The 24,536-nt window shown below is 40.9% G+C and overlaps 1 protein-coding gene across 2 annotated transcripts in view; it reads right to left on the bottom strand.

The window, feature by feature from the left end:
* The window catches only part of NCAM2 (neural cell adhesion molecule 2), a 547,839-nt gene that overhangs the window by 297,557 nt on the left and 225,746 nt on the right, over positions 1 to 24,536 (bottom strand). The window lies entirely within an intron of this gene.

Raw genomic sequence — 24,536 nt, 5'->3', positions numbered from 1 at the left:
AATAACAAAACACCAATGGTCATCACCTACAGTCCCAAGCTGAAACTCCTCCAGCGCACAATGTACAACCTATCCTGGAAAATCATCCCTCTCTCTCAGTCCTTGGAGACAGACCAATCCTCACCAACAGGCAACCCCCTCCCACGAAGTTTTGCTTTTATATATGTATCTTGGATTCTGTTACTTCCACTCCAACTCATCTGATTAAGTGAATCTTACTGACAAACATGATACTATACATTTTTGTTAGTATCTAAGGTGCTACAGAACTACTTGTTGTTTTTATTTGGATCAATGTAAGTGGCAATTCTGGATATTCTTGAACATAGTGAAAGGGTTGGTAGATTTTAAAATTCCTAAGCTTGCATTTTCAAAAGTGACTAGTGACTCTGATGCTTCAGCTTTTGAGTGGCCAACTTCATGCACCCATCCTCTGAAAGCCAGACACCTCTGCAGATGGTCTTATGTTGGATACTGAAAATTGCAAATCTCTTTTGGAAAGGTAGACTATGGAGTTTCCACATAATTCCCAAGAATGAGTATGAAGAAACTGCATTCACAGAACTGTATTCATGTTACTGCTATTGGATAAAAGATTTTTTTCCCATTTTCCATCAATTGGCTAGCTAGATTTCTCATAGTTCCCAGTTCATTATATTACTTCATGGTTCTGCATTCTCTATAATTTACTGATAGTGTTAATTTCGGTCTCTGAGTTGTTTGTGTATTTTTGCAAAGCTGGGGTGGAGGATAGGAGGAGATCAAGCTAGCATTTATTCCATGCGATGCAGATTTCTGCTAGATGCTAATATAACCGGGTTTGCAACACACTGATGCAGCATGTATAGCATCCTCCTCTAGTGGCAGGGGCCAAAGTAGCAGAAGCAAAGGTGCTTAGTACTAAGGATCCTGAATATAAACTCCACTGAGGACACAAGCAGGAGATTGTTACCTATTAAGTTTTACCTCCCCAGTCTGCTCAAAAAAATGTAAAAGTTTATGTTCTTAAAGCCAAAACAAACAACCCCCTCAAAAACCAAAAACAGGTGTGTAATTTGGATTTTTTTGGTCCAAGAAGATTAGCGAGGCAAGGTGAGTGAGGAAATGTGTGCTACTGGACTAATATTTTTGACAAATTTTCAAGACACACTGAGCTCTTTTTCAGATCCAATTTTTGGTCTGACAGAAGCTGGTCCAATAAAGGATTCTTTCACCCATTTTATCTCTAATTTTTATGAACTTTTATTTTGTCTTGAACTAAAAATTAATAACTAATTACTGGTGTTATTTGTCCCAACTATTGCATTTAGCACAATGATTTTGTGCAACTGCACTGTATTTTTCAACCCATTGTTTAATAGGTAAGTCCAGTGAGATCTAAACAGTTATATAGCCTTTCCCTCTTCCCTAATTAGAAGAGTCATGTATCAGTTGCTGAAATGAGATACATGTCCAAATTATTCAATACACTCCAAATGGTTCAGTTTATTTCAGATATAAATATTAACTTGATAAATTTGATATTTATTGAGTGTTAATGAAATAGGCAAGTGACCCTAATGAGGACATGCAATGCTTAAATGAAAAAAAAAAGCAGCTCAAGTACAATTTCCTATTCGTAAATTACTGACTTTCTCTTTATTATTACTTAGGGTGACTTTTGGCCTTATTTTAAGCACCTGTAATTCCCAATGACACATCTCAGGTTCTCTCCTCTGAATAGGAAGCATTTCCTTTGATGAGAAAGACTGATGCCTATTCAATACAGCTGAGAGCTGTTAGCAGGCTGTAAGTAATTTCCTTCCTATATTTAATCTCTCACTCTCAATGTCTATTTAAAGACTCCCATCTTTCCAATTATTGTTATGAAAAAAATCAATTTAGTTGTCATTTCACTCCTTGATTGTATAACTGAAGATACATGTGCATAAGGGTATTTAAACAACAATTGTTATTCACAATGACAACAAACTTATAAAATGAATACCTAGAAAATAAAGATTGCCTACACATACTATAAGTTATAACTCTAGGAATTGTGTGCTAATGAAATCAATAATTTGGTTCTTAGGGGGAGTATGGTCCAAAATGTCTAAAGTTATCCAAAACAAAACACTTTCATTTAAACTTATGCTTATGTGAAAATATTTTATGAAAATATGACCACAATGGTTTTCATACTCTAATGTACAAAAAGTTAATATAATAAAATTGAATATTTTTAATTATGTATCTTCACTGAAATGTTACCACTTGAATTAACAGCAGGTGTTCATCTTCCTGAAATAATTATGCAGTCTCACCACAGGCACATGAGAAACATCAACTAGTTAAACCTAAATAAAGACTTAAGAGCAATTATATTTTTGCACTCACATAGGCCACTGGGGTTTGTAAAAATTCAAGCCCTTTGGTAGTGTATCTTAACTGCTAATACTTAGTTATAAGCATCAAGAGAAATGTTTCTAAGTGTGAATCTGCTAAAAGATGTCTGAAAATATCAGGAAAAAAAACTGTAGAAAGAATGTGATACAGAGTTGAAGTATCACACAATTTTCTATTCAGTGTACCATTGACTTCTCTGATAAAAATGTAAAAGTCTATTTATTTCCATAAATTACATTCCTGGATATATGACAATATGCATCTGTTCTTCACTGAATTGTTCTGTGTGACTAAGGGAAGAGCCTATTATGAAGTTATTACTGTTTGAGAAAACAATAACACAAGGCAGACACTTATCACATTAAGCTAATTCATTTTTATAACACCAAATACCATATCTGATCAGTATTTATCTAATTAGATTGGCCTTCTAGACCGGAAGAAGAGCTCTGTATGAGGTTGAGAGTTTGCCTCTTTTCACCAACAGAAGTTGGCCTAATAAAAGATATTACCTCACTCACTTGGGACCAGCAAGGCTATAAGAATGCTGAAAACAGCAATGAAACTGCTGATGCTGTTTGTATCAGCAAGCCAATATTAATATTACAGAACTAAGTAAATTAATGAGATTCTGAAATCTGATTAGCTTTTCTGGACCATTGCAAGAGTATATATAGTACAATGTATACTAAAAACTGATTCATGATTTGCTTGGGGTTTCTTTTTTTGGATGGGGATTAACTAAAGGCAACATGCCAGGGATTATGTTAAAGCAAACACTTGCTCAATAGACGACTTCAAAATGTGAGAGATCTCCATGCCTATAAATTTATCTTGTGAATATTTGGTGCTGAATGTCTTCTTTGGTAAGAACTTTTACTACCCTCAAAAGGAGTCTACAATATAATAAAACTACACTTTTTAGGTTAAAAAGTGACTCAGTAAAAGTGGCATCATGGGGTTCTATTTTTTAATCTCAACGTCTATATACAATGTGAGTCCATTTCCAAATAAAAAGATGTTTTCTTTCAAATTGGCAGCTCTTCAGACTCCATGTGGAATCAGGCAGTCAAGCTGGGTTCTTTCTTCTCATCCATCTTTTATAATAAAGGAACTCCAGGGCATAATCAACTATAAATGTGAAACTCCATTTTCCCTAAATTATGCCTTTGGTGACATTGTAAAAATTCCATTTTAGTCAGTGAGTTTGCACAGGTGTAAATGATTATTAGGTTCAAAGACCAAGATGAAACAATGTGATGGATGTTCAAAAAAGAAGGGTCTGGCTTCTATTCTGTCTTAGCTGTGTTGTTTCAGTACCAAGGGATGTAGAAAGTGAAAACAAAAATATTAAACTTGCGTTAATTTGTAAAAGCAGATAAGTCTCCCAGTACACATCAGAAAAAGATATATTCCCAGTAAAAAGGTACCATTTATAGTCCCTCTTCAGAGAAGAATAACTTTAAATATGGCAAACCTACTTCTTTAAAATAAGATTGCCTGTTACACAGAGGATAGTAAGAAGAGGCACCATAATCCTAGTAGGTTGTGACTATGTTAATTAGATTAGATTATATCACTTTTGGAATGATTACTAATACATACATTAACTTTTTGTCCAAGCCTGGATGATTCCAGATGCCTAAGCATTTATGCAGTTAATAAACGTGCTGTACTTTCTCTCCTGGCAAACCTGACTATTTAGAGCTTACATAGTTTTGCAGTGTAGACCCTAAGATCCTTGAAGAGTTCTTCTTGTGTGGCATTGATTTAACCTTGGAACCAGAACTGGAATCTGAGAATGTTTTAAATCTTAAACTATTATCTGTAAGACTTGCTTCCTAATCTCAACCAGGCAAGGCTCTAGAGAAGATTTAGGAAAAGAAAAGGCAATATATAAAATAGATTAGCCACACCTGTGCATACAGTATCTTATCTCCAGCAAAAGACAGCTTTATGTGACATTTACTTTGTAGTTGGGAAGTGCAAATAAACATCTCTGAAGCAAAGAGCTAAATCTAAACAGTAAAGGTATGCAGCGGCTGTTAAACATTTTAATAATCTTTCCCATTTCACAACATTATTGCCCTGTGCAACATGATTTACATTTTTAACAGATTCATTTTATATCTTGGTCCAAATTTTTAACAGAATGTCAGAGATTAAATATACATTTGTTGAGTATACACCTTAGAAAAAAAAATCTCACATTCCTTGTAATTGTATACTACAAAAGATGCAAAATATTAAAGATAAATTAATGTGTTCCTATCAGCTGTCTACAGAAGCTAAAAATTACAGTGAAGAATCTATATAAGGGGATTGCTGATGAAATCCCTTTTGTGTAGCAGACAAGTTATTCTGGCTACTTTCCAATATGTCTAGCTCATGTAAACAGCTAAATTTATTGCAGTTTTAGCTACTAAATCAACTGTCTCTCCCAACAAAAATGAGACAATAGATTATTCCTGACATTTATTTTATTTTAATACAGATCAATAAACAGACTTCTGATTATTAGTGATGATGTGTTTACTTAATCTTTCAAATACAGATAGCAAGTTTTGCTGTTATTTTTGGTAACTCTTAATTTAGTGATGGTATTAAAACATCTGTAACCTGAAGGCAATGAATGAGGAAAATTTTCTAAAGCTGTCCAGATGTCATAAAATGTCAAACTCCGCTAATAAATAAGATCTTTGTGGATTCCCACACATCCCGTGTTCTTTTGAAATTCTGTCTTTTTAACATTAGCTGAAGACACTTGCACATATTTGTTATTGCATATCCCTCCATCTAATTTAAGAAGTACTTTACAAATATTAATGAATAATCCTCAAGACCACAGTGAGGTAGCTAAGTATCGTAATTTTACTATTACTACTTTGTACTTAAATAGAATTTGTATATAAGATTTCAAAATACTTTACAAGTATGGATAAGAATAATTATCAACGTTTTAAGATAATGAAATGGAGGAAGAGAAAAATGAAGCGACTTTCCCAAGACAGATTCTCAGGCCAATGATTTCACTACAAGACCCTTGTGTGGATTTCGTTCAAAGTTTGTCTAATCTTGTAGAGGTCTCCTTTCTCCGCTTTTCATCCTACTCTCCCCTCTCTCCCCCCCACACAGGTCCAAACCCAACCACATTCCTTCCTGAACCTTCTGTTCTCCTAATCTCAAATTCTTCCTCATCCCTTAAAGAGTCTCCTCCCCTGTAGGAATCACCCGATAAAATGCAAAACAAGCTAACTGGGTGCCAACTCCTCTTGCCCCATCTTGATGTCCACAACTCCACAATGCCTTCTGTTCCACAAAATGTCTTCTCCCTTTGTGGAGAAGTTTCAGATCTTCAATTCTGTTGTTGGTTTCTTTTTCATGTTCCCCCATCACACTTATTTAAACTGTGCAATCTCAAGGGCCTCTGCAAAGAAAAAGCAAAGTATTCTGCCTCCAAATAATGCTTACTCCACACTGAGCTCCTGCAATTCACGAACAGTGGCATACAGAGTCCTTAACATAAAGACTTACTAGAGTCATTAGGAACACCCGGATCCCTACATCTGAACAATATCCCACCCAGACCAGTACTTATTGCTTTAAAGGAAGAAAAGTTCCACTCCAGAATTCCCCTTGACAAAAGACTGAACTAGATAACAAGATAAAACATTCTCTCCTGTTCCAGTTGAAAAATAGGCATATACACTGAGGCACAATGCTTTATATCCTTTTCAAGTTAGCAAGTGTTAAAAAAATGCTATTTCTATTCAAATTAATGATAGAGCTTACTAAACTATTTGTTTCAGTAGTATTCTACAACTAGACATGGTGGAAAGACAACTGTATAAGAAACTGGTATAAGCAACTGGTAGAGAGAGCGCATTGATCTATTTGGAACAATCACCTAACCCACTACAGTAGTTTCCATGTAATAATATTTTGTTTTTAGTCTTTGTAATGCTGGAATTTTCCAGATTACCAGGCATGCCATCTGATTGATGAGACCATTTCCATAGCATACATTCATTCCTATGTACTTAAGAAGGGCCCATAGCTACGGATGGAGGTTTGCCTTCATTTCTTTGGGAATTCTCGAGAGGAATGAATCTTGACACACAGCAGAAATGCATGAAAATGAAACAGCTTGAAAGCAAATCTGGAAAAAAGGAAAACAGTGCTTTACATGTGAGTTTAACATACTTCATTAGGCAAAGAGTGATGTCTCTGATATGACTTAGAGATGTAAATAGTCTTAATAAAGTTAGTTTCTTTTGTAACATTGCATTGGAAAGCACATTCAACACACTATCTGACTATGCCAGAAGAAGGTTAGGAGACTGGATATTGCTTAAGTAACATTGCAATTTTATTCCTAAATGTCTGGGAGTTCCCAGAACTATAAAAGTATACAGTAATTCTATAATCATTTACATATACCTGAGGCAGAGCAGCTCTCTGCCCTCTTTTACCCATCAGGGTCCCTCACCTACACATTGCTAGGACCTCACAATTCACCCCACCCATCATCTAGAATGAGAGTTAATGACAGTTGCAAAGAGGGTGAGGCAGAACTTTTAGAGTTTACACTCTTCTGTAACACATAATGAATTGCAAATTAATTACAGGTTATAGAATACACTACAGAATTCAAATACACTTTTGTATATTAAAAGATCTTGCCAGAATCTCTTCCTGAAATTGGTTAGTTTATACAGGCATTGATAAATTTTTAATTTTTTTCTTTTGCAAAATTATTTTTTTAAAACTTGGCGCACAGTATACCTTTTTGGATTTGCCATGGTGTATTCATATCTGTCAAATGAGGTGGTGGTAACATAGCATATGGAATGCAGCAAAATGAAATGTGATAATGTTTCAAACCTGATGCTGATTTTTTATGATCTCACTGCAAATTAAGTGGTGGGAGTCATTTTCTGGCTTGTAGGGAAAAAATGGTATGTGGGCTTTTAAGGGCTTGATAGCTAGGATAGTGACTTGCTGAAGCAGCCATGGTCAGCAGGTATAATAGGCAAAGGGAAGCTACCTCTTCATCCTGACACCTGGGCCATGGAGTCCCCCTCCTCACCTCTTCCTCTGTCTACTGTGACCCTTCTGGAAGACTCTGGAAGAGCAAGGAGTGAGAAAGGAGGACCCCAGTTTCGAATGGAAATCAACTGGTTACCTGAAGTGTTTGTACACTAATGCGAGAAGCCTGGGCAACAAGCAGGAAGAACTGGAGGCCCTGGCCCAGACCAAGAAATATGATTTAATTGGGATAACAGAGACTTGGTGGGATGACTCGCATGACTGGAGCGCTGTCATGGAAGGGTATAGATTGTTCAGGAAGAATAGGCAGGGGAGAAAAGGAGGAGGAGTTGCACTATATGTAAGAGAGTACTATGATTGCTCTGAACTCCAGTATAAAGAGGGAGAAAAACTTGTTGAAAGTCTATGGGTCAGGTTTAAAGGAGCAAACAGCAGTGATGTTGTGGTTGGTATCTGCTACAGGCCACCAAACCAGGTGGATGAGGTAGATGAGGCTTTCTTCGGACAACTGAGCGAAGCTTCCAGATCGCAGGCCCTGGTTCTCATGGGGGACTTTAATCACCCTGACATCTGTTGGGAAACCAATACGGCAGTACACAGGCAATCCAGGAAGTTTTTGGAGAATGTTGGGGATAACTTCTTGGTACAAGTGCTGAAGGATCCGACCAGGGGCCGTGCACAGCTTGACCTTCTCCTCACAAACAGGGAGGAACTAATAGGGGACGTAGAGGTGGGTGACAACCTGGGAAGCCGTGATCATGAGATGGTAGATTTCAGGATCCTGACCGAAGGAAGGAAAGAGAGTAGTAAAATACACACCTTGGACTTCAAAAAAGCAGATTTTGACTCCCTCAGAGATCTGATGGAAAGAATCCCCTGGGATGTTAACATGAAGGGGAAAGGAGTCCAGGACAGCTGGCAGTATTTTAAAGAAGTCTTATTGAAGGCACAGAAAGAAACCATCCCGACGCGTAGCAAGAGAGGCAAACCTGGTAGGAGACCGGATTGGCTTACAGGGGAAATCCTTGGTGAACTTAAGCACAAAAAGGAAGCTTACAGAAAGTGGAAACTTGGACAAATGACTAGGGCGGAGTTTAAATGTATAGTTCAAGAATGCCGGGGGGTTATCAGGAAGGCGAAAGCGCAAATGGAGTTGCGACTGGCTAAGGATGTGAAGGATAACAAGAAAGGTTTCTACAGGCATGTCAACAAGAAGCAGGTGATCAGAGAGGGTGTGCAGTCCCTAATGGATGAAGGAGGTAACCTAGTGACAGACGATGTGGGGAAAGCTGAAGTACTCAATGCTTTCTTTGCCTCTGTATTCACGGACAAGGTCGGCTCCTGGACTTCTGTGCTAAGTGACGCAAGATGGGAAGAAGATGGACAGCCCTTGGTGGGTAAAGAACAGGTTAGGAACTATTTAGAAAAGCTAAACGTACACAAATCCATGGGTCCGGACTTAATGCACCCGAGGGTACTGAGGGAGTTGGCAAATGTCATTGAGGAGCCTTTGGCCATTATCTTTGAAAAGTCGTGGAGATCGGGCGAAATCCCGGATGATTGGAAAAAGGCAAATGTAGTGCCCATCTTCAAAAAAGGGAAGAAGGACGATCCAGGGAACTATAGGCCGGTCAGTCTTACCTCCGTTCCTGGAAAAATCATGGAAGGGATCTTAAAGGAATCCATTTTGAGACACTTGAATGAGAGGAAAGTGATCAGGAATAGTCAGCATGGATTCACAAAGGGCAAGTCGTGCGTGACCAATCTGATTAGCTTCTATGATGAGGTAACTGGCTCGGTGGACATGGGAAAGTCAGTGGATGTTATATACCTTGACTTTAGCAAGGCTTTTGATACGGTCTCCCACAATATTCTTGCCAGCAAGTTAAGGGAATGTGGATTGGATAAATGGACGGTAAGATGGATAAAAAGATGGCTAGAAGGCCGGGCCCAGTGGGTAATGATCAACGGTTCGATGTCAGGATGGCGGTTGGTTTCTAGTGGAGTGCCCCAAGGTTCGGTTCTAGGACCAGTTTTGTTCAATATCTTTATTAATGACCTGGATGAGGGGATAGATTGCACCCTCAGCAAGTTTGCAGATGACACTAAGCTGGGGGGAGAGGTAGATACGCTTAAGGGCAGAGATAGGATCCAGAGTGACTTAGACAAATTGGAGGATTGGGCCACTAGAAATCTCACGAGATTCAACAAAGACAAGTGTAGAGTCCTGCACTTGGGACGGAAGAATCCCAAGCATAGTTACAGGCTGGGGACCAACCAGTTAAGTAGTAGTTCTGCAGAAAAGGACCTGGGGGTTACAGTGGATGAGAAGCTAGATATGAGTCAACAGTGTGCCCTTGTAGCCAAGAAGGCTAATGGCATATTAGGATGCATTAAGAGGAGCATTGCCAGCAGCTCCAGAGATGTCATTATTCCCCTTTATTCGGCTTTGGTGAGGCCACATCTGGAGTATTATGTCCAGTTCTGGGCCCCCCACTACAAAAAGGATGCGGAAGCATTGGAGAGGGTCCAGCGGAGGGCAACCAAAATGATTAGGGGGCTGGAGCATATGACCTACGAGGAGAGGCTGAGGGACTTGGGTCTGTTTAGTCTGCAGAAGCGAAGAGTGAGGGGGGATTTGATAGCAGCCTTCAACTTCCTGAAGGGAGGTTCCAAAGAGGATGGAGAGAGGCTGTTCTCAGTAGTGACAGATGGCAGAACAAGGAGCAATGGTCTCAAGTTGTGGTGGGAGAGGTCCAGATTGGATATTAGGAAAAACTATTTTACTAGAAGGGTAGTGAAGCATTGGAATGGGTTACCTAGGGAAGTAGTGGAGTCTCCATCCCTAGAGGTATTTAAGTCTCGGCTTGACAAAGCCCTGGCCGGGTTGATTTAGATGGGATTGGTCCTGCCTAGAGCGGGGGGCTGGACTTGACGACCTTCTGGGGTCTCTTCCAGTTCTATGATTCTATGATAAGGGGATGGTTGGATGAAATAACATGATCTTGGTAACTAATTGACCATTCATTATCAGTTGGAAATAGGTCAATGGAGGGATGATAGGAGTTGCTATAGGGAACTTTCTGGGTGTCTGGCTGGTGAGTCTTGCCCACATGCTCAGGGTTTAGCTGATCGCCATATTTGGGGTCGGGAAGGAATTTTCCTCCAGGGTAGATTGGCAGAGGCCCTGGAGGTTTTTCGCCTTCCTCTGTAGCATTGGGAACAGATCACAGCTGAAGGACTCTGCATGTTGGGTCCTTCAAAGTATTTGAATGCTTCAATATCTTTGATATAGGTGAGAGGATTATTCTAAGAGGGGTGGTTGAGATTCTGTGGCCTGCACTGTGCAGGGGGTCAGACTAGATGATCATAATGGTCCCTTCTGACCTTAAAGTCTATGAGTCTATGAGAATATGGCTGCCTGCTGCTGGTTAATGAGTCTTCCTCTTCTCTACCTATTTCCCTTCTGGAGCTCCCCACAGCTCTCCCTCCTCCTCTGTGTCAGAGAGAGAGGAGGAAGGATCTCTGAGGTAACTTTACACAAGTGAAAGAGCCTTCAAGAGACCTGGCAGCAGATGACTAAAACTGTTAAAGAGCCATGAAAGTGGTAATGAAACCATTTAATAGGCACTTACCAAAGCACAGGAAGCCTTTGGCCACATTGAGCAGGGTTTTATATTGTAGGAAAGTATGTTATTGGGGTTAATAAGAGTTTTCAAATGATCTATCAGTTAGACTCTGTACCCAGCCATATTTTTTTTTACTAACCTTGCTCAGGGAGGTGCTGACATAGCCACTTAATTTATTTGTGATCTAGTTGTTTTATTAACATCCAGTTTAAGTAAATGAGTCTGGCAGGAAATTCTGTGTAAGAAAGATTATGAAACTACTGCCTTAATGCAGGCGGTCGATGACCAACCTTTTTGAAAAGGTGAGATGAGGCTTCAGTTCTACTCAGGTGGCCTGGCATTTCATCTCTCTCTATATAAAGTGTTCACCAGCCCCACTGGCATGCAGAGGAAAATGAATCTGACAATTGATCTATTGTTGTCCCTTGCTCAGTCCCCTTGGGAAATGCTGTTAGTGTATTAAGGTAAAAAGTGTGAAGGATCATGCAGAGAGGGCAGCAGTAGGGTGATGGAGAGAACTGAAAGAAAGCTGCATAGCAGGTGTGTGAGGGGTTCATGGCAGGTGTGGAAGTGGTCTGATGTAGGGGAGTGAGGAGGTGAGCAGAGTTGGACAAGCAATAGTTGGGTGGGGAGGAGTTTAGCAGAGGGGGAAACTGGTGGGGGGATGAAGAGGGGAGTGGCAAGAAGCTATCCTTTCCTAGGGGATGTTTCACATGCCACCCACCACAGCAACTTCAGACAAGGTCTGTGGAAAATGTTGATCCATTCCCAACAGGTGACCATAAGAGAGGGGCCTTTAGATCCAGGCTTATGCAGGAAAAGACTTTTACCTGGACCAGGCAAAGTAGCACCCACACTTCCAGTCATGGAAGTGATAGGTTTTGTCATGTTCTTCTGTGGTCACTGCACTAGTCACTCCATTTGGGAGCCAGGAAGAGCAGTGGGAAGGCTGGAAAGCAATTTCTCTCCTCACTGATAGAGGCCTACGCAAGGTGTGGGTGGGCAGCCTTTTTCGCTTTACAGTATGTTGAAGCCTTAGTGGGAGTGGATGTGAAAAGAGGGCAATGCTATGATGTTGCAACTTATCATATAAGCATCGGGCAGATGTGCAGAGCAGATGTCCAGCATTTCATATGGAAGGGATATGGGGATCTGATAAAATGGATTGGAAAAAGATTTAAAGCAGGCATTATTTTAAAAAGTGGAAGCAGGAGGTTTGGGGCTCCTATGGCTAGTATGACAGCGAGCCAATACCTATCCTTTTTCCAATTCAGGTCCTTCTGGGCAGAGGGTTGGGGGTGCAGGGTGCAGGACTCAGGGTTTAAGAGTGAGGAAGGGCTCAGGACGGGGCTGGAGGGATGTGGCAGGGTGCAGTACTGAAGGCTGATCTGGAAAGAGAGGACTACCATACCCTCTCTCACTGCAGCAGCTTGAGATCACATGAGAAGCACCTCCTTGGACACTTCAGCTCCAGAGGGCACAGCCTGGGTAGGGGTGCATGTCCTCTGGCTGAGGCAGGTCTAGGTTCATCTGCCCCCTATGTTCCCCAAACAGAGTGAGTAATGCAGCAAACTGCACTTTTACCTTGCTTTCGGATGAAGGGGAGCAGCCGCCAATGTTACCATATGAATCTGGGGGGGGGGGGGGGGAAAGGGAAGAGACTTTAGCTCTGCTGACTTCCCATGTGAATCCTTGTGAGGGGAGTGGGAGGCTTGGGGCTGAGGCTGTGTTGCGGGAGGGACATGCCTCCAGCCAACCCCTTTCACCGTACAGGTGATTCTATCACTTTTCTGTGTGGTTGTATGAGAAGCAATCCCATTCCAGGCACATCCCACTTTGCTGGCACAACCAAACTTTTACCTAGCTTTAAGTTAGAAGAGGAAACTGTGTGCCAAATGTGGTGGCCCTAGCTCTTACTGTTTAGGAGTTCTTAAACAATTGGACAGACAGACAAACTCTAAACCAGTGGTCCCCAACCTTTTCAGGTTGTCGGGCGCCAGGGGGTGTGGCCGTTTGCCCGCCGGGCGCCCGGGGGCGGGGCCCCCCCATAGTCGCATGCCCAGGGCCGCGCCCCTCCTTCCCCCTGCAAGCGCCGCGCGCCCGGGGCCGGAGGCCCCCTTTCCCCCCGCAAGCGCCGCGCGCCTGGGGCCGGCGCTCTCCCTTCCCCCCGCAAGCGCCGCGCGCCCGGGGCCGGCGCTCCCCCTCCCCCGCGCAAGCTCCGCGCGCCCGGGGCCGGCGCTCCCCCCGCCAAGCGCCGCGCGCCATGTGCCCGGGGCCAGGCCAGCCCCGAGCACCTGGTGGGCGCATGCAAATGCCCCCGCGGGCGCCATGGCTCCCGCGGGCACCGTGTTGGGGACCACGGCTCTAAACTATATGGTAGATTATGGTAACTATTACTGTACAGTCCAGCTACACCCACCTCTTCGATTAGGTCCTGTCAACTATGGACTAAATCAAGAATTGCCTTTTCTTCCGGGTTCCAGGACCAGATGATCCAAGAAGCAGTCATTTAAGGTGTCAAGAAACTTTATCTCGGTGTCCTTTTGTGAGATGAAATGTATCCAGTGAACATAGGGATAGTTGAAATCCCCCATTATTACGGAGGACTTTAAAAATATATAGACTCTCTAATCTCTCTAAGCATTTCAGCATCACTATCACCGTCCTGGTCAGGCGGTCAGTAATATAGCCCTACTGCTATAGTCTTGTTATTAGAGCACAGAGTTACTATCTAGAGAGATTCCATGATACAGTTGGGTTCATTTAAGATTTTTTACTTCATTTGATTCAACATTTTTTTCACATATAGTGACACTCACACAACAGCACAACCTACTCTGTCCTACCAATATATTTTGAACTCTGGTATTACTGGGTTCATCATTCCACCAAGTTTCTGTGGTACCTATTATATCAATATCCTCTTTTTCATACAAGGCACTCTAGTTCACACATCTTATTACTTAGACTTGTAGCATTGGTGTAGATGCACTTTCAATGCTTGTCACTTTGTAGTGGTCTGCCATTTCATAGTGTAACTGAATGGGACTCTTTTTCATTTGACTCTTTTAAATCTGATCTCACCTATATTTTATCCTTTTTCCAGCCTCTCTGCCTTCTATCTCTTACATAGCAGTCTAAATTTGGCCTCCAAGACCTCTCCAATCCTTTGGTGTACATTGGTACCTACATGTACCATGACCACCAGCTCTTCCTCACCCACTACACATACAAGTCTTTCTATATGTTTTGAGACAGCTGCAACCTTCACACCAGGCACAAGATTCCTGGACATTTCTGCCTCCTTTCCTCAGGAAATACAGGGAACTGCAGCTGCCAGGAATGTTCCTTCTTCCCCTGGCATTGCAGCCCATTTCAGATGGGAGAAAGGAAATACTCCACAACATTAATTTCTGCAAAATTCTGCATTGTGCAGTGGTGCAGAATTCTTCCAAGAGTAATAGGCTACATTCTTAATTTCTTACCTTATTGTCATGAGTTATTTCTATTGATGTACCAGCCAGAAACCCCAATCACGTACCATGTTTCCACTGAATTAGGTGGAGTATAAAAGGCAGTCTCTGCCTGAAAGAGTTTATTCTAGAGTATAATGCAGCTATGACAGATTAAGTTAATTATGTTATGTCAGATTTGGACCCGATGGAAATCTTCATAATTCTGGCCTTTTACTTGTGAGTGATTCCTATGAATAAGAGGACTGCATGAGAAGGGTATTGGCATTCAAGAGGAGTTGTTATAGAAAGATCCTGAGAATAGGATGGATGCAGAAGGTCACCAATGAGGAATTATATAGGAAGATACAGCCAAAAGAGAACCTACTGCAGAACGGACGTTACAGCTATTCGGGTATATCTGCAGAATGAACGACAAGTGAAAAGTTAAAAGCCTGGTATGCGGCATAATGGATGGTCCAAATAGGTGAGGCAAACCCCACAGAGAATGGGTAGATGCTATAGTAGATTGTTGCAGAGCTAGTCTACAGAAACTAAGCCACTCTGCACTGGACAGGGAAAGATGGAAGGAAATAGTGAGGGAGGCATCAGACACCAATGGGCATTGAGCCCATGGTTGATGAGGAGGAAGAGGAGAAAGAAGGAGATAATAATACACTGTTATGCAGGATACCTGTAAAATTAAAACAATTAGTTGATGTGACAAGTTTTTGCATTTCTTTAAATGTTTATTTACTGGAGCCAGAAGCCTGATCCTCAGTTCCCTCACCACTGCTACAATGAGCATTTGTCCCCCACAGCAACTCTCATGGAACACCTATTTCATTGTATGGAACATAAAGACATACAAAGAACGTGTATCAGACAATGTCAACAGCTGACACACACACAGAACAGTTCCTCTTGTGTTGTATAATCTCTATGTACTGAAACTATTTTACTCAATGTTGAAACACAGATGCTTTGACAGGAAGTGGAAGGTCAGGAGACTATTTCATGCCAACAACATGTTTGTTAAATTGTAGAGGCTATTTTCTCAATTACAATGTGGTAAGAGATCAAAAATTGTATAATGTGTTTGTATGGCTAAAACAAAAGTGTGATCTCAGGCAAGTTCCACTTATGCCATGTTTCAGCCTGAAGGAAATGTGTAGGGCTGAGTTTTAAACCCTTGAAAATAGATTCTTAAAATGGAAGTACTGGCATAAAGCATTGCTAGTCTAGTATTTATTTCTGTCTCTCCCCTTGATATGACACTGTGCCAGAGTGATTGGTTTCCACACACTGGTTTATTTTCCTCATTATATTTGAAGTAGGATTATTCTGAATACTTTAGCTAGTTCTATTCCCTCTCTCCTTCCAATAGCTGGAATTTATTTATCTTTTCATATATGCTTCTTTCTCTTGCTCTTTGTTTACCATGTATTTAGCTTGGCTTTTTCTTTCCTTTCTGTATTAAACACTGAAACTTCAGTGCCTCTATTTTCCCTCTGCAGTTAGCCTTTTCCTCATCTGTATGCTTTAAATACATACAAGTGTGAAAACAGTGATCAGACCAAAGAGCCATTCTTACCATGGTGACCTAATTGTTGACTGCATTGTACAGACACCATACAACCTTGGTTGTTTCAGTTGCTTCCTGAGGGTTTATGCCAGTTATCACCGTGCACCTGCCCTAATGCAATGAAAATCAAATAGTGTGCTATCACTGAAGTTCAAATATGTAAAGTGTGAGAGGATTTTCTCTTCAGGATTTAAAGGGCAAGAGGTCCTTCTCACAAAAGCACGACTCTATAAATTAGTAAATTATATTACCTTATCTGTGAGAGTCATTTGCTTCATTCTTGTTCCATGATCTTAGCACCTTTTAAGTCAGCACATTAGGTTTTCTCCACTGCTCCTTTAAACAAGTAGGCAGAGTGGGCAGATGGGAGGGCACATAGCCCAAATACAAATGAATAGACTCTTCTTTTAAATCCATCCGCAACCAGGACCACCAGGCCCCACCAGAAAGAATACTTCTAGTGGATAGCCAATCTATTGCAGTGTTCTGTGACCAAGTGAGAAGCAACTGCTATGTTTATGAAGTATTGCAGCATATAGCTGGAAAGGACAAAGGGCTATCAGTCACATAGCATTCTGAAATTTCATTGATAATTACAACACTGAACTCTCTGCTGCAGCTAGGAGGCAGCTTTGGGCTCTTTTCCTCTAAAGCCTAGCTGGGCCTCAAAATGTATTCCTGTGAACTTTAAAAGAGTAGATTTTATATCTCGGTATGAAGCACATAGTAGGACTCCAAAAGTTATGAACAGCTAATTAAAGAGATTTTTTTCTTGGCAGCAGTATTTAGAAAGAAGGAAGAAATCCAAGATTTCAGGAATCAGGGGAACACTTTATAAAGTAATCCAAGTATGTAAGTGACAAAGAAGTGATTAGAAGTTAGAAATTGAGTTCTGCAATTGTCTAGTCTTCGGTGCACATACAGTATCTTCCTCTGAATTGGCAGTCAGCATGCTCACCTGGGTGGCGATTTCTTTTAGACTCTCAGGAGTGATTTAATAATAAAGCTCCCAGTGCTCATTGTCTACTCTTTTGTTCATTGTCTAATGGTTTGCTCTCATTAAGTTATACTTCAGCTTATGAGGGAAAGCCTGCTTGGGACTCCCATTGCTGTGCACTACTCACATTCATCTCTTTTAGAAAATGAATTCAATTTGTTCTGTTAGCTTAATCATGAAAATCTGACCTACCAATAACTCAGAGCTCCACACAGAGAAAGACCCATTAGTGTTCATAAGTGAAACTCTGGATGTCTTTATTACAGAGCATTAGAATTTGTATACTGCAGTCTACAATGCTTCTAATTCTCAGAAACTCAGCATGCAGATATACTGGTGAACACCAGACCAGTTCATGTGAGATTACAAGACAAGTTGAAACAGGAAACACTTATTAGAGGCTGACAATACTGAAGGAGCACAGGAAACCTGTGAAAAGCAGGCCACAACTTTAGACGCCTGGGACTACCAAACAGATAAAAGTGTAGGCAGCAGGCAACCCCATGTTTATTCAATAACTATACAGGTACTTCCAGAGGTAATCCTCCACATGTACCACCATGTTTTTTCTATCCAGCTCCTCCACCAAGCCATTGCTGGTACCTTTATTACCTTCCATCTCCTCCCCCATAGGAGAGCTAGGGTGGGCTATACGAAAAGGGAATTGACTCCCAGCCATACCATTCATTGGAGTCTGAGCCCCCCATGCCACTTCTTTACCCAGAACCTCATTTTAAGTCCTTTACTGAATCCTTTCCCTATGGAATACCAGCACTGGACATCTGCCCCCCACTTACACAGTGAGTTGTGACATCATAGCCTACATCCCTTCATGCCTCACTGTAACAGAGACCCTCACTGAACCCACTGTGAGAAAGGCAAAGACAAAATCAAAGCAAACAAACAAACCCTTCCACCTAGCCCAAGCTGGTGATGAGGAGAAAATTCATCCCTAGGCCCACTCTGAGAGAGAGAGAGAGAGAGAGAGAGAGAGAGAGAGAGAGAGAGAGAGAGAGAGAAGCAGCTAGCGCATTGCCCACGGCAGGTCCTGACCAAATCTAGTAATTTACCACTTAAAGAGAAAGTGGTAAAAGGAGTGTTGTCTTGCCTGTTCCATGCCAAAGGTCTGCTGCTGCTCAGGCTCACCCTTTTCAACCCTTCCACCCTTCCAGTCCCAGCTGATAAGTCAGCATCTAACCTCTCTCAGTCGCCACACTTATAAAACGCTGTCTCCATTCCCTCAGCTAGCTAGATGCTTTACCTGCTTACAGATGTGGTGTGGTGATTGTAGTTTTTAGGAAACTATTTTTTTTAATATAACATATCTACATGATTACATATTCAATAGTCAGAAATATTGAAATGCATCCAAAAAAACCTGAATTTCTGTATTAAAATTATCACTGTAAATTTAATAATACCAAGAGAAACCCGGTAGGTTCCTCCATTGCTCTATTATTAATGATCTTTTTCAAACAGTCAGTCAGCTTCATGTACTTTTCTTGAGTTTTCAGAGAGCTGACCCACAAACTTACACATAGCAGTAAAATTTTAAAAGTTGCTCTTGGACAAAAAAAGACCCCACCTTAGAGCAAGGAATGAGACCTCCACAACCAAGCAGCATTCTATGGAGTGCACTGGTAAGGGTAGGGCACTGATGACTGTTGGCAGTGGACCATAACCCCGATGCCAACAATGAAATGAATGCCAATTTTGGTACCCATAGTGACCTATATACAGTCACTGATGTGGGTCAGGAAATTTAGGAGGGACGGAAAGATTCTGATCTCAATAACTAGGAGTCTTGAGTTTTATGGGATAAGAGTGGGGATAGTCTGTCAGCCGACTGTCAGGGGAGTGTGTGTGTGTGTGTGTGTGTGTGTGTGTGTGTGTGTGTGTGTGTGTGTGTGTGTGTTACACCCAAGTCTTCAACTGCTGAGACGCAAGGTCCCGTTGCAGTGGGCAGCCTAGGAGGCTGAAGGGCACCCCGAAAAAAAGGCTTAACGTCTGTGCCTTTACCGCTAGGACCGGGGTCACGTCACGGAGGGCAGCCAACAGGCTGACAGATGCCCCAGAATTTATAGGAAGAGCTTATAAATCATATGGTTACAATGGCTATTGCTCTATTTCTTAACTGCTAGCAAATATAGATCTTAAAAATGGTTACAAAGAAAATAAAGATAGAAAATAGAAATAATGGTACCAAGTAACAGCTTAATCTTTAAAGAGCTCTAAGTCTATGTGTACACTTAAGACAAAGGAACACATCCAGGTACAGTTTTTACCCCCTTCTGTGCCTCTTGACTCCAGTGGGTCAAGCCAGGGCCGGTCCCTCAATTCCTAGGAAAGACGAATACGAGGTGGGCGTCCCAGTGGAACCTCAGGAGGTAAATCACCTAACCCAACCAGCAGGTAGATGGTAGATTGACACTCAAAGTGAGTGTGCTGCTGGACCCATCTTTATATATGGGGTCACGTATTTCTCTTTCTTATCTGTGATGCCAAATGGTGCTGGTCTGTCTTTTGTGATGCCAGTTCTTACAAGGGAGTTGTGAACTTAATTTACACTTGTAAGAGAGATAACTAAATTGGAAGTACCGGGCATTGTTTTCTCAGTGGGAGATTGCTCTCCCAGGCTGTGTCCAGACTCAGGGGTTTTTTCGGGAAAAGTAGCCTTTTTCCGAAAAAACTTCACCTGTGTCTAGACTGCAGTCGCGTTCTTTCGAAATTAAATCGAAAGAACGCGGCTTTTCTTTCGACGGCGGTAAACCTCATTTCACGAGGAAGAACGCCTTCTTTCGAAAGTGCTTCTTTTGAAAGAAGGCGTTTTTGAATGTAAATAGGGCTTCTTCAAAAGAGAGCATCCAGACTCACTGGGTGCTTTCTTTCGAAAAAGCGGCTTGCTCTTTCGAAAGTTCCGCGTGCAGTCTAGACGCTGTCTTTCGAAAGAGGCTCTTTCTAAAGTATCTTTCGAAAGAGCTTCTTTCGAAAGAGTCTTGCAGTCTAGACATAGCCCCAGGGACAACTGTGTGTGATTGTATCAACATAGGCGCCAGCCAGGGCAGTTCTCGCAGCCTCGAGGTCAGCTTATTGCCTTAATCGCTCTTTTCTCATATCTATGTTTTCAGCTTCTCAGGGTCAGATGAGCCAGCATAGACTATGCTGATTTTATTGCTCCTTCTCTGCCCTGTACGCTTCAGGAACCTCAAAGAGGCAAATAAGATGGATGTGATGGGGGGGGGGGGGCAGGGGTCTGTCTGGCTACATAGTCCTAAGGGACTGAGTAACCAGTCTCACTCAAAGATCAGCCAGAGTTAGGGGGACACGGGTGCCCAAATGGAAGGGGTACCACAGGCACTAGTGCTGAAAGCAGTGTCAGCCGTGAAGTCAGCAATAGTACTGAAAGAACTGACTGTGCCAAAATGTAGAGCCATGGTGACATCTACTGTACTAGTGATGTGAGAAGAGAATATTCTCAGAGAATGAGAATATTCTGAGAATATTCTCCAAAAGATTATTTCCCGAGAATTTTTGAGAATTTTCTAATTTTTCATTTCCTCTTGAAATAATATATTGTATTCAACTTTTAGAACACCCTGAATGTTAAAGAGCTTTCTTGATCAATCAAGATAGTTTGAGAACGTTACAGAACGTTCCAGAATGTTATGGAACTTTCTAGAACATTCATGAGTCAGGAATTCTGGAGGCATCACAAAAAGTATATAAAGAGGCAATAACACATTTATTCTCTTTTGTGAAATGTGTAATTATGTTTTCATCAGTATGAAAAGAAGAACTAAGACTAAAAGTGATGTGTGGGATTATTTCCTTCATAAAACAGTTAAAGACAAAGTATTATATGAATGTAAGTACTGCAAGGCTGAATACATCAGAAATGCAACAAGGATGAGAAAGCATATTTTCAGTTGTTTGAAGACTCCTGCTTACATCAAGGAAAAGGCAACAAAATTCTCAGAGTCCAGAAGCAGATCACCTCAACCATCAACATCTATAGAACACTGTGATAGTGCTAGTGAATTTACATCACCACCTTCCATATCTAGTCCAGCCAAGGTGTCTCACTCTATAAGTCGCTACTTTGATTCTATGAATGCAACTGAAAACAAAGTTTTGGATGAATTTTTTGCACCAGCTATATTCTTATCAGGATCGCCTCTTTCACTGGTTGAAAACGAAGTTTGGATTACTTTCATGCAAAAATTAAGACCATCTTACAAGATGCCATCCAGGTACACACTTTCTAACAAACTTTTGGAAGCTGAATATCAATGTGTTGATGTTCTTATAAAAACAAAAATTTCTGAAGCCTCTTCTCTTGCACTGCAGTGTGATGCTTGGAACAACCAATGAAATGAATCTGTTATAAATTTTATTATATCAACACCCCAATCAGTGTTTTACAAGACAGTGGCAACCGATGTTGAACACCAGACTGCTGAGTATATGGCATTCCTTATGGAAGAAATAATGACAGAAATAGGCACTGAAAAATTTGGTGCCATTGTTACTGATAATGCTGTAGCATTGGTGAAATCTTTATCAATGCTTAATGAAAAATACAATCACGTTGCTATGTACACTTGTGCTGTTCATACAATACATTTGTGAACTGGTGACATCAGTAACTTAAAATCTGTTCAAGAAACTGAAGCTACCTGTAAAACTATTGTGAAGGAAATTAACAAATTACAAATGTTACGTGCTCATTTTACTGCATTCCAAAAAGAGAAAAATCAAACTTGTGCACTTAAATTGCCAGTTAAAACTAGGGGGGGTTCCATTTTATATTACTTGAAAAGCTTGTTGAAATAAAAAAAAATGTCTTAAAATGCCTTGCTGTCCATGAAGATTTACAGACTAAGCTGAGCAAATGTACCAGGAATTGAATTCTGGATGAAGATGTATTTTGGGTATGGGTCCAAAAACTGCATGTACTGTTAAGTCCTGTTGTTAAATGGATTACGCTGCTTGAATCTGACCAGCCAAAAATGAGCAAAGTTCCTGACTGTTTCAGGGAATTAAATGATCATTTTGATAGGCTACTTCCCGAAAGTTCACTTACCAAACAAAAAAAAAAAAACAGGATGTGATGAAAAGTTTTGAAAAAAGAAAATATATGGCTCTAAAAGACATTCACTATGCTGCAAATATTCTAGATCCAAAATTCAATGGTGAGTGCCTTACTAGAAATAAACAAATACAAGGAACTGAATTCATCGATAAATTAGTCACCAGAATGTATGGCACTGATGACTCAACAAAAGTCATTGCAGAGCTTGCAGAGTATCGTAGTAAAGAAGGTTTTTTTTGGAAAATCATATGTAACAAAATCAGCTGGCTCAGTAGATGCAGTAACATGGTGGAAAGGTATTTGCTATAGATCAAAATTAGGGAAAACAGTGATCAACATATTGAATATGCCAACAATGGCAGCAACTGAAAGAAGTTTTAGTACTGACAGTATCATTCATAATGCAAAAAGAAACAAGTTAACACAAGAAAGGGCAGGCAAGCTGACATTCATAGCCCATAATATAAAGCATCTTAAAAACCCAAAATGATACTCCGTTGAAATCCCCAAGAGAAAAAAGGAAACAGAACCAGAGAAATGAGGAAGAAGAAATTGATGATGCTAAAGAGAAAGAAGTTGTCAAAGAAGAGGATATGTAAGAGGAAGAAGAAGAGATAGAAATATATCGGTCAGATTCAGAAAGTACAGATTCTGATTAGACTTGCTCTCAATCCAGAAAGTTAAAAATATTTGTATCCTGCAACAGAAGATTTGTAATAAAAGTTCTAGAAATTTAAACTTTTTTTCTTTACTTTCCCAAATTTTCATTTTAACAATTGGAAACGTTCGTGATTCTTGAAGTTATATTAAAGAAAGCCATTATTATAAATAGTAAAATTCTTTAAAAACTTTAAACTTCTTTAACAAGTATTTAAGAGAAAATTCTCAAAAATTCTCACATTGGAGAATATTCTCAAGAATATTCTTGAGAATATTCTCCGAAAGTTTATTCCTGAGAATTTAACATTACTATACTGTACAGACCACAATGGTGCTGAGGGCCCTTGTACCGAACCTCACACTGGCCCTGCTTTCACAGACTATCAAAATGGAACACTGGGGTGAGGTACCAATAGACCCAAAGATTCAGTGGCTCATCCAGTCACTGAGACTTTAAATGAGAAACAGGTCCTGGACCAAAGGAGGTCAGAATGGATGAGTAGAGGAATTCTGTTGCCACCTGGCAAGCTACCAATGAGAAAACTCTCAACGCTGCAATAGTTCTTGCTGATACCAAACTCAAAAGACATTTGGGGGCCAGAACTGGGAGATGAGGTTACAGCGTCTCAAACCCATTCACACACACTCAATACCAGGGAGTGGTTAGAGGCACCCATGCCATCCTGAGCTTCAGCACTAAATCAGTGTCAGTCCATGCTCTTTTTGGGGAAAGAGGGAGAGTTCCCATGAGACCTCAGCAGTCTTAATTCATCTTATGCAACCTTTTCCTTGGTGCACTCAAGGGGAACCGTTCCTCCATCTCTTCAGAGAGGTACCTATGCTAGGGTGTGAGGAGGCAGCAGTTGTGGAATTAAAGGACAGCCTCTGATCCAGTAACTGTTTCAGGCTATGTGAACACTACAGAGCTTTTTTGGAAAAATGGACGTTTTTCAAAAAAAAAATTAACTTATGTCCACACTGCAATCATGTTCTTTCAAAAAAAATATTGAAAGAACAGAGGGGTTTTTCTAACATTGGTAAACCTCTTTCTACAAGGAAGAAGCCTTTTTCTGAAAGAGCTCTTTTGGAAAAAGGCATGTGTGTGCACGGGGAAGATGGAGTTCTTTCGAAAGAAGAGGAAAAAGCACAAGTGCCCTGGTGACCATTCCATCCATAGCAATCACAGCTTAAAAGTGAAATAGCATCCACACTGAATAGATGCTATCTTTTGAAAAAGCAGATCACTTTTTCGACGCGCTTTTGCTGTGTAGATGCTCTCTTTTGGAAGAAGTTTTTTTTGGAAGATCTCTTCTGGAAAAACTTCTTCCGAAAGAAGCCTGCAGTCTAGATGTAGCCCCAGTGAGCCCCAAGTAGGCCATGTGAGCTGTTCAAGCATATGCTTCACATAAAGAGGTGAAGCTTCCTAGTCACTTATATTCATTTTGTGAACAATCTGCCAGCTGAACACTGCTCTTTACCATGGACATCACCCAAGCACAGCAAGGATGTATATGGGATCACTGTTAAAGATTGCTCCCAGGCATCAGGATAATGTTTAAACCTTGATGAGGGCATTACTTAACTAAATGTAGCTAAGGCTAAGGATGCTACTAACTATTTACAACTAGAAAAAAAAACACACTAACCCAGAATGCGAGGTTAAAAATCACATAGGTTACATCTACAC

The sequence above is a fragment of the Pelodiscus sinensis genome, chromosome 1 (assembly GCF_049634645.1).
Source record: "Pelodiscus sinensis isolate JC-2024 chromosome 1, ASM4963464v1, whole genome shotgun sequence".
Classification (NCBI taxonomy): Eukaryota; Metazoa; Chordata; order Testudines; family Trionychidae; genus Pelodiscus; species Pelodiscus sinensis.
This window is presented reverse-complemented; position numbering and strand designations above follow the sequence as displayed.